Below are 15,880 nucleotides of genomic sequence, written 5' to 3'. Positions count from 1 at the left end.
CCGGGTCCATAGGACTCGTCTAGCAGAAATCGACATAGCGTTTATTCTAGAACCCAGTAGACTAATGTCACTTTGAGCATCTCTCATATATAGGACAGCATCTTTTATATGCCCTATGGTCAATAACATAGCATCCTTATCTAGGGTCTCAATCTCTGCTGATAAGGTATCTGTCCATGCTGCCACCGCGCTACAACCTCGGCCGACGCAATTGCCGGTCTGAGTAAGGTACCAGAATGTGTGTAAATGGACTTTAGGGTAACCTCCTGCTTGCGGTCAGCAGGGTCCCTGATGGTAGCCGTATCCTGGGATGGCAGCGCTACCTTTTTGGATAAGCGTGTCAATGCTTTATCCACCCTAGGGGAGGATTCCCACCGTATCCTGTCCATTGGCGGGAAAGGATACGCCATAAGAATCCTTTTGGGAATCTGCAGCTTTTTGTCTGGAGATTCCCAAGCTTTTTCACATAATTCGTTCAACTCATGTGAGGGGGGAAAGGTTATCTCAGGTTTCTTTCCCTTATACATGTGTACCCTCGTGTCAGGGACAGGGGACTCTGTGATGTGCAAAACATCTTTTATTGCAATAATCATATATCGAATACATTTAGCCAATTTTGGTTGTAACTTTGCATCATCGTAGTCGACACTGGAGTCAGAATCCGTGTCGGTATCTGTGTCAACTATTTGGGATAGTGGGCGCTTTTGAGACCCCGAAGGTCCCTGCGACATAGGGACAGGCATGGGTTGACTCCCTGACTGTTCCCTAGCTTCAGCTTTGTCTAATCTCTTGTGTAATAAGTTTACATTAGCACTTAAAACATTCCACATATCCATCCAGTCAGGTGTCGGCGTTGTCGATGGAGACACCACATTAATTTGCTCCTGCTCCTCTCTAGGAGAGCCTTCTACCTCAGACATGTCGACACACGTGTACCGACACACCATACACTCAGGGAATCCTCTTATCTGAGGACAGTTCCCCAACAAGGCCCTTTGGAGAGACAGAGAGAGAAAGTATGCCAGCACACACCCCAGCGCTATATGACCCAGGAAAAAAACACAATCATTTTATGTTTACCCAGTAGCGCTGTATTTCCATATATATATGCGCCTAATTATGTGCCCTCTCTTCTTTAAGACCCTCTTTCTACCGTGGTATAAGCAGGGGAGAGTCCATGGAGCTTCCCCTCAGCGGTGCTGTGGAGAAAATGGCGCTGGTGAGTGCTGAGGGAGAAGCCCCACCCCCTCAGCGACGGGCTTCTGTCCCGCTCAAATATAGTAAAAAAATGGCGGGGGCTCTTATATATATATACAGTGCCTAGCTGCATATATATTTATTTTGCCAAAGAGAGGTCTATATTGCTGCCCAGGGCGTCCCCCCTGCGCCCTTCACCCTTACACTGACTGCCGTGTGTGAGGTGTATGGGAGCAATGGAGCACAGCTTTACTGCTGTGCGTTACCTCAGTGAAGATCATGAAGTCTTCCGCCGCCTCTGAAGTCTTCTTTTCTTCTCATACTCACCCGGCTTCTATCTTCCGGCTCTGCGAGGGGGACGGCGGCGCGGCTCTGGGACGGACGGCGAGGGTGAGACCTGCGTACCGATCCCTCTGGAGCTAATGCTGTACAGTAGCCTAAGAAGCAGAGCCTATCAACTCACAGAAGTAGGTGTGCATCTCTCCCCTCCGCCCCTCGATGCAGGGAGTCTGTTGCCAGCAGGCTCCCTGAAAATAAAAAAATCTAACAAATATACTTTCTGTCAGGAAACTCAGGAGAGCTCCCTGAAAAGCACCCAGTCTCCTCTGGGCACAGTAGTAAACTGAGGTCTGGAGGAGGGGCATAGAGGGAGGAGCCAGTGCACACCCAGATCTAAAGTCTTTCTTAAAGTGCCCATGTCTCCTGCGGAGCCCGTCTATCCCCCATGGTCCTTACGGAGTCCCCAGCATCCTCTAGGACGTAAGAGAAAAATTATGCTTGCAGAAAAATCCAATTGAGTGATTAAACAGCTCCAGAGCTGCTCTGTAAGGCAAGTAAAAGGGTGTGGGCCCTGCAGCACTACCTGTAGTTTGCATTGTGCATTGGAAGCCTAGTTTGCTGTCTGTTTCCACTTCTTTTTTCTTGAGCCCCTCCCGTCTATACCCTTGTGCACTATCCTGACTTCTCCTCCCGTCTGCTTACTTTGTGCCTTCCAATGCACAATGCAAACTACAGGTAGTGCTGCAGGGCCCACACCCTTTTACTTGCCTTACAGAGCAGCTCTTGAGCTGTTACAGTGCCCAGCTGCTGCAAGAAATCAGCGTGAATGCTTCAGGGGCTGGGGCATGGCCAACATGAGCCCCACACCGAAGGAGGGTGGGGGTGTTTAATGCGAACTAGGGGTCTCGCACAATGCGAACTACAGGTAGTGCTGCAGGGCCCACACCCTTTTACTTGCATTACAGAGCAGCTCTGGAGCTGTTACAGTGCCCAGCTGCTGCAAGAAATCAGCTTGAATCCTTCAGGGGCTGGGGCATAGCCAACATGAGCCCCACACCGACGGAGGGTGGAGGTGTTTAATGCGAACTAGGGGTCATCCAAGTGCCGCAAAAGGCCGCCATGCCCTGCACGCCCCTTTTCTCTTTTCATATGCAGACGAGGGTTGAAGCCAACTTTGACCCACTGCTTGGATGACATCGCCATATGCAAATCCATCTGCTGCAGGCCTTCCCCCAGGAATGCTTGCACTAGTTGTTGCATTTGGTTTGTTGTTTGGGGGTGCTTCAGTATTAGGCAGCCTTCTGCCCTCCCATGTTCATCTGAAAATATGTGTTCTCCCTGCAGTTGTTGTCCCCAGATGAGAGTTCCCTTGTGCTGCCTCAGTTGAATCTCCTTTACTTGACAGAGATGTGCCTGAGCAGCGGCCCTCCCCAGCCCTATCCCAAATCATACTTATTTTGCATAGGAGATACCATGGTCATGAAGACTGTTCTCCCAGGGTGCGGTTCATTCATTGCATTCTGGGTATGCTGACCCCTGTGATTTCCCCAAATGTGGGAAACTCGACTGCATTATTTAATGCGAACTAGGGGTCATCCAAGCACCGCAAAAGGCCGCCATGCCCTGCATACCCCTTTTCTCTTTTCATAAGCAGACGAGGTTTGAAGCCAACCTTGACCCACTGCTTGGATGACATCACTTGCTGCCTTTCCAATGAAGCAAGTTTAATTTAATAATAGGTGAAAAACCATCCCTACAAAGGTGATAATCAGATACTTGGCTTTGTGGACACTTTTCAGAGCACAAATTTGTTAGCATAAAAATAAAGCCAGAAAATGAAGAGCTGTTTAATCACTCAATTGGATTTTTCTGCCAGCATATTTCTTTTTCTCTGCAACCCACTGCTAAATTGTGCTTTGTGGCTGTTTTTTTTATAAAATCACTTAATCAAATCTAACTCTGATTACATCAGAGAAGGCCAGGTTCCCTACACCATAAGAGGTGGTTTGAAATTTTTACTTGTCTACTTAAAGATCACCAAAATCTGATAACAAGGTCAATTACGTCCCTAGGTGGGATTGAACCACCAACCTTTTGGTTAACAACTGAACACGCTAACTGTTTGTGCCTCAGAGACACTTTGCGAAAGTACATACTGACAAAGGCTAATAAGCATTCATCTAGAACGTTTCCTAGAAAAACTTTAAAAAGTCAATAATCTGGAGAGTTTTTGTAAGATGTTTCTTCCATCAACCAATGAAGAAACACATTGGTACTTTCCCATGATGAGTGAGTGCTTCAGGATCTCTTGCACTTACATGTGCAGCAGAGTACTGTAATGGAAGCATGCTGGGTCCATAACCCAGAGGTAGGCAGATTGAAACTATCCTCTGCTATATGCATTGTTTTTTGTTAATTAAAGTAATCCAAAACTGGGATTGATATTTTTGCTCTTTTATTTTTACTTAAAGTACAATAACTTTTACCATTTTAATTTGTTTTAATAGTATATTGACAGTATTGTTTTCTTTCAAAAATCCACTTAATTTTCTTTACCCTATTATTAAAATGGTAATTGACAAAAACAAACTACATTGTCACCAGAAGAGCAGTACAAAATATACAAGTGATATATTAAAATCATCTTTCCAGCTTTAATTTCAATGATGCCTTGGTGCAACAATTTTGTGAGAAACATCTTCACCCATAAAGAAAGATTTTCTTAATTCCTTACCTGTGTGCTGATTAGATATCACCTTGTTTTCACATTAAACAGACTTCCCCTTGAGGAAGCAGCAAGGATGCAGTGACGTTTATGTTTCCTGGTGTCAACCTGTATTATTTCAGTAGACATTGAAATGAGGATGCATCTTGCTGCCTTTCCAATGAAGCAAGTTTAATTCAGTAATAGGTGAAAAACCATTCCTACTAAAGGTGTTAATCAGAGACTTGGCTTTGTGGACACTTTTCAGAGAGCAAATTTGTTAGCATAAACATAAAATCAGAAAATGAAGAGCTGTTTAATCACTTAATTGGACTTTTCTGCCAGCATAATTTTTTTTCTCTGCAACCCACTGCTAAATTGTGCTTCCTAGCTGTTTTTTATAAAATCACTTAATCAAATCTAACTCTGATTACATCAGAGAAGGCCGGGTACCCTACACCATAAGAGGGGGTTTGAAATTTTGACTTGTCTACTTAAAGATCACCAAAATCTGATAACAAGGTCAATTACGTCCCTGGGTGGGATTGAATCACCAACCTTTAGGTTAATAGCCATACACACTAACTGATTGCGCCATAGCGACACTTTGCGAAAGTACATACTGACAAAGGCTAATAAGCATTCATCTAGAACGTTTCCTAGAAAAACTTTAAAAAGTCAATAATCTGGAGAATTTTTGTAAGAAACACATTGGTACTTTCCCATGATGAGTGAGTGCTTCAGGATCTCTTGCACTTACATGGGCTATTAACCAAAAGGTTCCCACCCAGTGATGTAATTGACCTTGTGATCAGATTTTGGTGATCTTTAAGTAGACAAGTCAAAATTTCAAACCCCCTCTTATGGTGTAGGGTACCTGGCCTTCTCTGACGTAATCAGAGTTAGATTTAATTAAGGTGCGCAAGGGCATAGAAGGGAGCGGTTTAAGAAAAGAGAAGTGGAAACAGACAGCAAACTAGGCTGGAGAGAGACCTGAGACAAAGAGATCTGAATTATACGAGAGCCGACCAGGGGAAACACAAATTATGCAGTCAAGTTTCCCACATTTGGGGAAATCGCAGGAGCAGCACACCCAGAGTGCAATGGGTGAGCCTTGCCCTGGGAGAAGCACCTTCATGATCATAGTATCTCACCTGGCAGGTAAGTAGGAGTTGGGCTAGTGCTGGGGAGGGTCGCTGCTCGGGTACGCCCCTGTCAAGTGAAGGAGATCCAACTGAGGCAGCACAAGGGAACTCTCGAAAGAAGAACAAGGCTAGAGGAAGATCTGAGACAAAGAAATCTGACTTTTACCAGAGCTGACCAGAGGAAAGCACAAACACAGTCCCCCACTACCACCAGGAAACATTAACGCCACTGCATCCTTGCTGCTTTCTCATGTGGTAGTCTATTTAATGTGAAAACAAGGTGATATCTAATTAGCACACAGAAAAGAAAATTAAGTGAATTTTTGAAAGAAAACAATACTGTCAATATACTATTAAAACAAATTAAAATGGTAAAAGTTATTGTACTTTAAGTAAAAATAAAAGAGCAAAAATGTCAATCCCAGTTTTGGATTACTTTAATTAACAAAAAAAATGCATATAGCAGAGGATAGTTTCAATCTGCCTACCTCTGGGTTATGGACCCAGCATGCTTCCATTACAGTACTCTGCTGCACATGTATGTGCAAGAGATCCTGAAGCACTCACTCATCATGGGAAAGTACCAATGTGTTTCTTCATTGGTTGATGGAAGAAACATCTTACAAAAACTCTCCACATTATTGACTTTTTAAAATGTTTCTAGGAAACGTTCTAGATGAATGCTTATTAGCCTTTTTCAGTATATGCTTTTGCAAAGTGTCGCTGTGGCGCAATCAGTTAGTGTGTAAGGCTATTAACCAAAAGGTTGGTGGTTCAATCCCACCCAGGGACGTAATTGACCTTGTTATCAGATTTTGGTGATCTTTATGTAGACAAGTCAAAATTTCAAACCCCCTCTTATGGTGTAGGGTACCTGGCCTTCTCTGATGTAATCAGAGTTAGATTTGATTCAGTGATTTTATAAAAACAGCTAGGAAGCACAATTTAGCAGTGGGTTGCAGAGAAAAAGAAATATGCTGGCAAAAAAATCCAATTGAGTGATTAAACAGCTCTTCATTTTCTGGCTTTATTTTTATGCTAACAAATTTGTTCTCTGAAAAGTGTCCACAAAGCCAAGTCTCTGATTAACACCTTTGTAGGGATGGTTTTTCACCTATTACTAAATTAAACTTGCTTCATTGGAAAGGCAGCAAGATGCATCCTCATTTCAATATCTACAGAAATAATACAGGTTGACACCAGGAAACATTAACGCCACTGCATCCTTGCTGCTTTCTCATGTGGAAGTCTGTTTAATGTGAAAACAAGGTGATATCTAATTAGCACACAGGTAAGGAATTAAGAAAATCTTTATTTAAGGGTGAAGATGTTTCTCACAAAATCGTTGCCCCAATGCATCATTGAAATTCAAGCTGGAACGATGATTTTAATATATCACTTGTACATTTTGTATTGCTCTTCTGGTGACAATGTAGTTTGTTTTTGTCAATTACCATTTTAATAATAGGGTAAAGAAAATTAATTGGATTTTTGAAAGAAAACAATACTGTCAATATACTATTAAAACAAATTAAAATGGTAAAAGTTATTGTACTTTAAGTAAAAATAAAAGAGCAAAAATATCAATCCCAGTTTTGGATTACTTTAATTAACAAAAAAAAATGCATATAGCAAAGGATAGTTTCAATCTGCCTACCTCTGGGTTATGGACCCAGCATGCTTCCATTACAGTACTCTGCTGCACATGTAAGTGCAAGAGGTCCTGAAGCACTCACTTATCATGGGAAAGTACCAATGTGTTTCTTCATTGGTTGATGGAAGAAACATCTTACAAAAACTCTCCACATTATTGACTTTTTAAAATGTTTCTAGGAAACGTTCTAGATATATGCTTATTAGCCTTTGTCAGTATGTACTTTTGCAAAGTGTCGCTGTGGCGCAATCAGTTAGTGTGTATGGTTATTAACCAAAAGGTTGGTGGTTCAATCCCACCCAGGGACGTAATTGACCTTGTTATCAGATTTTGGTGATCTTTAAGTAGACAAGTCAAAATTTCAAACCCCCTGTTATGGTGTAGGGTACCTGGCCTTCTCTGATGTAATCAGAGTTAGATTTGATTCAGTGATTTTATAAAAACAGCTAGGAAGCACAATTTAGCAGTGGGTTGCAGAGAAAAAGAAATATGCTGGCAAAAAAATCCAATTGAGTGATTAAACAGCTCTTCATTTTCTGGCTTTATTTTTATGCTAACAAATTTGTTCTCTGAAAAGTGTCCACAAAGCCAAGTCTCTGATTAACACCTTTGTAGGGATGGTTTTTCACCTATTACTAAATTAAACTTGCTTCATTGGAAAGGCAGCAAGATGCATCCTCATTTCAATGTCTACTGAAATAATACAGGTTGACACCAGGAAACATTAACGCCACTGCATCCTTGCTGCTTTCGCATGTGGAAGTCTGTTTAATGTGAAAACAAGGTGATATCTAATTAGCACACAGGTAAGGAATTAAGAAAATCTTTATTTAAGGGTGAAGGTGTTTCTCACAAAATCGTTGCCCCAATGCATCATTGAAATTCAAGCTGGAAAGATGATTTTAATATATCACTTGTACATTTTGTATTGCTCTTCTGGTGACAATGTCGTTTGTTTTTGTCAATTACCATTTTAATAATAGGGTAAAGAAAATTAAGTGGATTTTTGAAAGAAAACAATACTGTCAATATACTATTAAAACAAATTAAAATGGTAAAAGTTATTGTACTTTAAGTAAAAATAAAAGAGCAAAAATATCAATCCCAGTTTTGGATTACTTTAATTAACAAAAAAAAATGCATATAGCAGAGGATAGTTTCAATCTGCCTACCTCTGGGTTATGGGCCCAGCATTTTTCCATTGCAGTACTCTGCTGCACATGTAAGTGCAAGAGATCCTGAAGCACTCACTCATCATGGGAAAGTACCAATGTGTTTCTTCGTTGGTTGATGGAAGAAACATCTTACAAAAACTCTCCAGATTATTGACTTTTTAAAGTTTTTCTAGGAAACGTTCTAGATGAATGCTTATTAGCCTTTGTCAGTATGTACGTTTGTAAAGTGTCTCTGTGGCGCAATCTGTTAGTGTGTTTGGTTATTAATCAAAGGGTTGGTGGTTCAATCCCACCCAGGGATGTAATTGACCTTGTTATCAGATTTTGGTGATCTTTAAGTAGACAAGTCAAAATTTCAAACCCCCTTCTTATGGTGTAGGGTACCTGGCCTACTCTGATGTAATCAGAGTTAGATTTGAATAAGTGATTTTATAAAAAAAACAGCTAGGAAGCACAATTTAGCAGTGGGTTGCAGAGAAAAAGAAATATGCTGGCAGAAAAATCCAATTGAGTGATTAAACAGCTCTTCATTTTCTGGCTTTATTTTTATGCTAACGAATTTGTTCTCTGAAAAGTGTCCACAAAGCCAAGTATCTGATTAACATATTTGTAGGGATGGTTTTTCACCTATTACTAAATTAAACTTGCTTCATTGGAAAGGCAGCAAGATGCATCCTCATTTCAATATCTACTGAAATAATACAGGTTGACACCAGGAAACATTAACGCCACTGCATCCTTGCTGCTTTCTCATGTGGAAGTCTGTTTAATGTGAAAACAAGGTGATATCTAATTAGCACACAGGTAAGGAATTAAGAAAATCTTTATTTAAGGGTGAAGATGTTTCTCACAAAATCGTTGCCCCAATGCATCATTGAAATTCAAGCTGGAAAGATGATTTTAATATATCACTTGTACATTTTGTATTGCTCTTCTGGTGACAATGTAGTTTGTTTTTGTCAATTACCATTTTAATAATCGGGTAAAGAAAATTAATTGGATTTTTGAAAGAAAACAATACTGTCAATATACTATTAAAACAAATTAAAATGGTAAAAGTTATTGTACTTTAAGTAAAAATAAAAGCTAAAATATCAATCCCAGTTTTGGATTACTTTAATGAACAAAAAAAAAATGCATATAGCAAAGGATAGTTTCAATCTGCCTACCTCTGGGTTATGGGCCCAGCATGCTTCCATTGCAGTACTCTGCTGCACATGTAAGTGCAAGAGATCCTGAAGCACTCACTCATCATGCGAAAGTACCAATGTGTTTCTTCATTGGTTGCTGGAAGAAACATCTTACAAAAACTCTCCAGATTATTGACTTTTTAAAGTTTTTCTAGGAAACGTTCTAGATGAATGCTTATTAGTCTTTGTCAGTATGTACTTTTCGCAAAGTGTCTCTGTGGCGCAATCGGTTAGTGTGTTCAGCTATTAATCAAAAGGTTGGTGGTTCAATCCCATCCAGGGACGTAATTGACCTTGTGATCAGATTTTGGTAATATTTAAGTAGACAAGTCAAAATTGCAAACCCCCTCTTATGGTGTAGGGTACCTGGCCTTCTCTGATGTAATCAGAGTTAGATTTCATTAAGTGATTTTATAAAAAAACAGCTAGGAAGCACAATTTAGCAGTGGGTTGCAGAGAAAAAGAAAAATGCTGGCAGAAAAATCCAATTGAGTGATTAAACAGCTCTTCATTTTCTGGCTTTATTTTTATGATAACAAATTTGTTCTCTGAAAAGTGTCCACAAAGCCAAGTATCTGATTAACATCTTTGTAGGGATGGTTTTTCACCTATTACTAAATTAAACTTGCTTCATTGGAAAGGCAGCAAGATGCATCCTCATTTCAATATCTACGGAAATAATACAGGTTGACACCAGGAAACATTAACGCCACTGCATCTTTGCTGTTTTCTCATGTGGAAGTCTGTTTAATGTGAAAACAAGGTGATATCTAATTAGCACACAGGTAAGGAATTAAGAACATCTTTATTTAAGGGTGAAGATGTTTCTCACAAAATCGTTGCCCCAATGCATCATTGAAATTCAAGCTGGAAAGATGATTTTAATATATCACTTGTACATTTTGTATTGCTCTTCTGGTGACAATGTAGTTTGTTTTTGTCAATTACCATTTTAATAATCGGGTAAAGAAAATTAATAGGATTTTTGAAAGAAAACAATACTGTCAATATACTATTAAAACAAATTAAAATGGTAAAAGTTATTGTACTTTAAGTAAAAATAAAAGAGCAAAAATATCAATCCCAGTTTTGGATTACTTTAATTAACAAAAAAAATGCATATAGCAGAGGATAGTTTCAATCTGCCTACCTCTGGGTTATGGACCCAGCATGCTTCCATTACAGTACTCTGCTGCACATGTAAGTGCAAGAGATCCTGAAGCACTCACTCATCATGGGAAAGTACCAATGTGTTTCTTCATTGGTTGATGGAAGAAACATCTTACAAAAACTCTCCACATTATTGACTTTTTAAAATGTTTCTAGGAATCGTTCTAGATGAATGCTTATTAGCCTTTGTCAGTATGTTCTTTTGCAAAGTGTCGCTGTGGCGCAATCAGTTAGTGTGTAAGGCTATTAACCAAAAGGTTGGTGATTCAATCCCACCAAGGGACTTAATTGACCTTGTTATCAGATTTTGGTGATCTTTAAGTAGACAAGTCAAAATTTCAAACCCCCTATTATGGTGTAGGGTACCTGGCCTTCTCTGATGTAATCAGAGTTAGATTTGATTCAGTGATTTTATAAAAACAGCTAGGAAGAACAATTTAGCAGTGGGTTGCAGAGAAAAAGAAATATGCTGGCAGAAAAATCCAATTGAGTGATTAAACAGCTCTTCATTTTCTGGCTTTATTTTTATACTAACAAATTTGTTCTCTGAAAAGTGTCCACAAAGCCAAGTCTCTGATTAACACCTTTGTAGGGATGGTTTTTCACCTATTACTAAATTAAACTTGCTTCATTGGAAAGGCAGCAAGATGCATCTTCATTTCAATGTCTACTGAAATAATACAGGTTGACACCAGGAAACATTAACGCCACTGCATCCTTGCTGCTTTCGCATGTGGAAGTCTGTTTAATATGAAAACAAGGTGATATCTAATTAGCACACAGGTAAGGAATTAAGAAAATCTTTATTTAAGGGTGAAGATGTTTCTCACAAAATCGTTGCCCCAATGCATCATTGAAATTCAAGCTGGAAAGATGATTTTAATATATCACTTGTACATTTTGTATTGCTCTTCTGGTGACAATGTAGTTTGTTTTTGTCAATTACCATTTTAATAATCGGGTAAAGAAAATTAAGTGGATTTTTGAAAGAAAACAATACTGTCAATATACTATTAAAACAAATTAAAATGGTAAAAGTTATTGTACTTTAAGTAAAAATAAAAGAGCAAAAATATCAATCCCAGTTTTGGATTACTTTAATTAACAAAAAAAAATGCATATAGCAGAGGATAGTTTCAATCTGCCTACCTCTGGGTTATGGACCCAGCATGCTTCCATTACAGTACTCTGCTGCACATGTAAGTGCAAGAGGTCCTGAAGCACTCACTTATCATGGGAAAGTACCAATGTGTTTCTTCATTGGTTGATGGAAGAAACATCTTACAAAAACTCTCCACATTATTGACTTTTTAAAATGTTTCTAGGAATCGTTCTAGATGAATGCTTATTAGCCTTTGTCAGTATGTACTTTTGCAAAGTGTAGCTGTGGCGCAATCAGTTAGTGTGTAAGGCTATTAACCAAAAGGTTGGTTATTCAATCCCACCCAGGGACTTAATTGACCTTGTTATCAGATTTTGGTGATCTTTAAGTAGACAAGTCAAAATTTCAAACCCCCTGTTATGGTGTAGGGTACCTGGCCTTCTCTGATGTAATCAGAGTTAGATTTGATTCAGTGATTTTATAAAAACAGCTAGGAAGCACAATTTGGCAGTGGGTTGCAGAGAAAAAGAAATATGCTGGCAGAAAAATCCAATTGAGTGATTAAACAGCTCTTCATTTTCTGGCTTTATTTTTATGCTAACTAATTTGTTCTCTGAAAAGTGTCCACAAAGCCAAGTATCTGATTAACATATTTGTAGGGATGGTTTTTCACCTATTACTAAATTAAACTTGCTTCATTGGAAAGGCAGCAAGATGCATCCTCATTTCAATATCTACTGAAATAATACAGGTTGACACCAGGAAACATTAACGCCACTGCATCCTTGCTGCTTTCTCATGTGGAAGTCTGTTTAATGTGAAAACAAGGTGATATCTAATTAGCACACAGGTAAGGAATTAAGAAAATCTTTATTTAAGGGTGAAGATGTTTCTCACAAAATCGTTGCCCCAATGCATCATTGAAATTCAAGCTGGAAAGATGATTTTAATATATCACTTGTACATTTTGTATTGCTCTTATGGTGACAATGTAGTTTGTTTTTGTCAATTACCATTTTAATAATAGGGTAAAGAAAATTAAGTGGATTTTTGAAAGAAAACAATACTGTCAATATACTATTAAAACAAATTAAAATGGTAAAAGTTATTGTACTTTAAGTAAAAATAAAAGCTAAAATATCAATCCCAGTTTTGGATTACTTTAATGAACAAAAAAAAAATTCATATAGCAAAGGATAGTTTCAATCTGCCTACCTCTGGGTTATGGGCCCAGCATGCTTCCATTGCAGTACTCTGCTGCACATGTAAGTGCAAGAGATCCTGAAGCACTCACTCATCATGCGAAAGTACCAATGTGTTTCTTCATTGGTTGCTGGAAGAAACATCTTACAAAAACTCTCCAGATTATTGACTTTTTAAAGTTTTTCTAGGAAACGTTCTAGATGAATGCTTATTAGTCTTTGTCAGTATGTGCTTTTTGCAAAGTGTCTCTGTGGCGCAATCGGTTAGTGTGTTCAGCTATTTATCAAAAGGTTGGTGGTTCAATCCCACCCAGGGACGTAATTGACCTTGTGATCAGATTTTGGTGATATTTAAGTAGACAAGTCAAAATTGCAAACCCCCTCTTATGGTATAGGGTACCAGGCCTTCTCTGATGTAATCAGAGTTAGATTTGATTAAGTGATTTTATAAAAAAACAGCTAGGAAGCACAATTTAGCAGTGGGTTGCAGAGAAAAAGAAAAATGCTGGCAGAAAAATCCAATTGAGTGATTAAACAGCTCTTCATTTTCTGGCTTTATTTTTATGATTACAAATTTGTTCTCTGAAAAGTGTCCACAAAGCCAAGTATCTGATTAACATCTTTGTAGGGATGGTTTTTCACCTATTACTAAATTAAACTTGCTTCATTGGAAAGGCAGCAAGATGCATCCTCATTTCAATATCTACGGAAATAATACAGGTTGACACCAGGAAACATTAACGCCACTGCATATTTGCTGTTTTCGCATGTGAAAGTCTGTTTAATGTGAAAACAAGGTGATATCTAATTAGCACACAGGTAAGGAATTAAGAAAATCTTTATTTAAGGGTGAAGGTGTTTCTCACAAAATCGTTGCCCCAATGCATCATTGAAATTCAAGCTGGAAAGATGATTTTAATATATCACTTGTACATTTTGTATTGCTCTTCTGGTGACAATGTAGTTTGTTTTTGTCAATTACCATTTTAATAATAGGGTAAAGAAAATTAAGTGGATTTTTGAAAGAAAACAATACTGTCAATATACTATTAAAACAAATTAAAATGGTAAAAGTTATTGTACTTTAAGTAAAAATAAAAGAGCAAAAATATCAATCCCAGTTTTGGATTACTTTAATTAACAAAAAAAAATGCATATAGCAGAGGATAGTTTCAATCTGCCTACCTCTGGGTTATGGGCCCAGCATTTTTCCATTGCAGTACTCTGCTGCACATGTAAGTGCAAGAGCTCCTGAAGCACTCACTCATCATGGGAAAGTACCAATGTGTTTCTTCGTTGGTTGATGGAAGAAACATCTTACAAAAACTCTCCAGATTATTGACTTTTTAAAGTTTTTCTAGGAAACGTTCTAGATGAATGCTTATTAGCCTTTGTCAGTATGTACGTTTGTAAAGTGTCTCTGTGGCGCAATCTGTTAGTGTGTTTGGTTATTAATCAAAGGGTTGGTGGTTCAATCCCACACAGGGATGTAATTGACCTTGTTATCAGATTTTGGTGATCTTTAAGTAGACAAGTCAAAATTTCAAACCCCCTTCTTATGGTGTAGGGTACCTGGCCTACTCTGATGTAATCAGAGTTAGATTTGAATAAGTGATTTTATAAAAAAAACAGCTAGGAAGCACAATTTAGCAGTGGGTTGCAGAGAAAAAGAAATATGCTGGCAGAAAAATCCAATTGAGTGATTAAACAGCTCTTCATTTTCTGGCTTTATTTTTATGCTAACGAATTTGTTCTCTGAAAAGTGTCCACAAAGCCAAGTATCTGATTAACATATTTGTAGGGATGGTTTTTCACCTATTACTAAATTAAACTTGCTTCATTGGAAAGGCAGCAAGATGCATCCTCATTTCAATATCTACTGAAATAATACAGGTTGACACCAGGAAACATTAACGCCACTGCATCCTTGCTGCTTTCTCATGTGGAAGTCTGTTTAATGTGAAAACAAGGTGATATCTAATTAGCACACAGGTAAGGAATTAAGAAAATCTTTATTTAAGGGTGAAGATGTTTCTCACAAAATCGTTGCCCCAATGCATCATTGAAATTCAAGCTGGAAAGATGATTTTAATATATCCCTTGTACATTTTGTATTGCTCTTCTGGTGACAATGTAGTTTGTTTTTGTCAATTACCATTTTAATAATCGGGTAAAGAAAATTAATTGGATTTTTGAAAGAAAACAATACTGTCAATATACTATTAAAACAAATTAAAATGGTAAAAGTTATTGTACTTTAAGTAAAAATAAAAGCTAAAATATCAATCCCAGTTTTGGATTACTTTAATGAACAAAAAAAAAAATGCATATAGCAAAGGATAGTTTCAATCTGCCTACCTCTGGGTTATGGGCCCAGCATGCTTCCATTGCAGTACTCTGCTGCACATGTAAGTGCAAGAGATCCTGAAGCACTCACTCATCATGCGAAAGTACCAATGTGTTTCTTCATTGGTTGCTGGAAGAAACATCTTACAAAAACTCTCCAGATTATTGACTTTTTAAAGTTTTTCTAGGAAACGTTCTAGATGAATGCTTATTAGTCTTTGTCAGTATGGACTTTTCGCAAAGTGTCTCTGTGGCGCAATCGGTTAGTGTGTTCAGCTATTAATCAAAAGGTTGGTGGTTCAATCCCATCCAGGGACGTAATTGACCTTGTGATCAGATTTTGGTAATATTTAAGTAGACAAGTCAAAATTGCAAACCCCCTCTTATGGTGTAGGGTACCTGGCCTTCTCTGATGTAATCAGAGTTAGATTTGATTAAGTGATTTTATAAAAAAACAGCAAGGAAGCACAATTTAGCAGTGGGTTGCAGAGAAAAAGAAAAATGCTGGCAGAAAAATCCAATTGAGTGATTAAACAGCTCTTCATTTTCTGGCTTTATTTTTATGATAACAAATTTGTTCTCTGAAAAGTGTCCACAAAGCCAAGTATCTGATTAACATCTTTGTAGGGATGGTTTTTCACCTATTACTAAATTAAACTTGCTTCATTGGAAAGGCAGCAAGATGCATCCTCATTTCAATATCTACGGAAATAATA

The 15,880-nt window shown here is 38.2% G+C and overlaps 1 non-coding gene and 1 pseudogene across 1 annotated transcript; one reads left to right on the top strand and one right to left on the bottom strand.

Annotated features, from left to right (window-relative positions):
* Positions 1-2,924: 2,924 nt before the first annotated feature.
* On the top strand, positions 2,925-3,103 carry LOC135005998 (U1 spliceosomal RNA; annotated as a pseudogene).
* A 2,083-nt stretch (positions 3,104-5,186) lies between these two features.
* On the bottom strand, positions 5,187-5,349 carry LOC135005810 (U1 spliceosomal RNA). Its single transcript, XR_010206334.1, has one exon. It is a non-coding gene; the product is annotated as a U1 spliceosomal RNA (small nuclear RNA).
* Positions 5,350-15,880: the final 10,531 nt, after the last annotated feature.

Source organism: Pseudophryne corroboree, unplaced genomic scaffold, assembly GCF_028390025.1.
Source record: "Pseudophryne corroboree isolate aPseCor3 unplaced genomic scaffold, aPseCor3.hap2 scaffold_207, whole genome shotgun sequence".
NCBI lineage: Eukaryota > Metazoa > Chordata > Amphibia > Anura > Myobatrachidae > Pseudophryne > Pseudophryne corroboree.
This window is presented reverse-complemented; position numbering and strand designations above follow the sequence as displayed.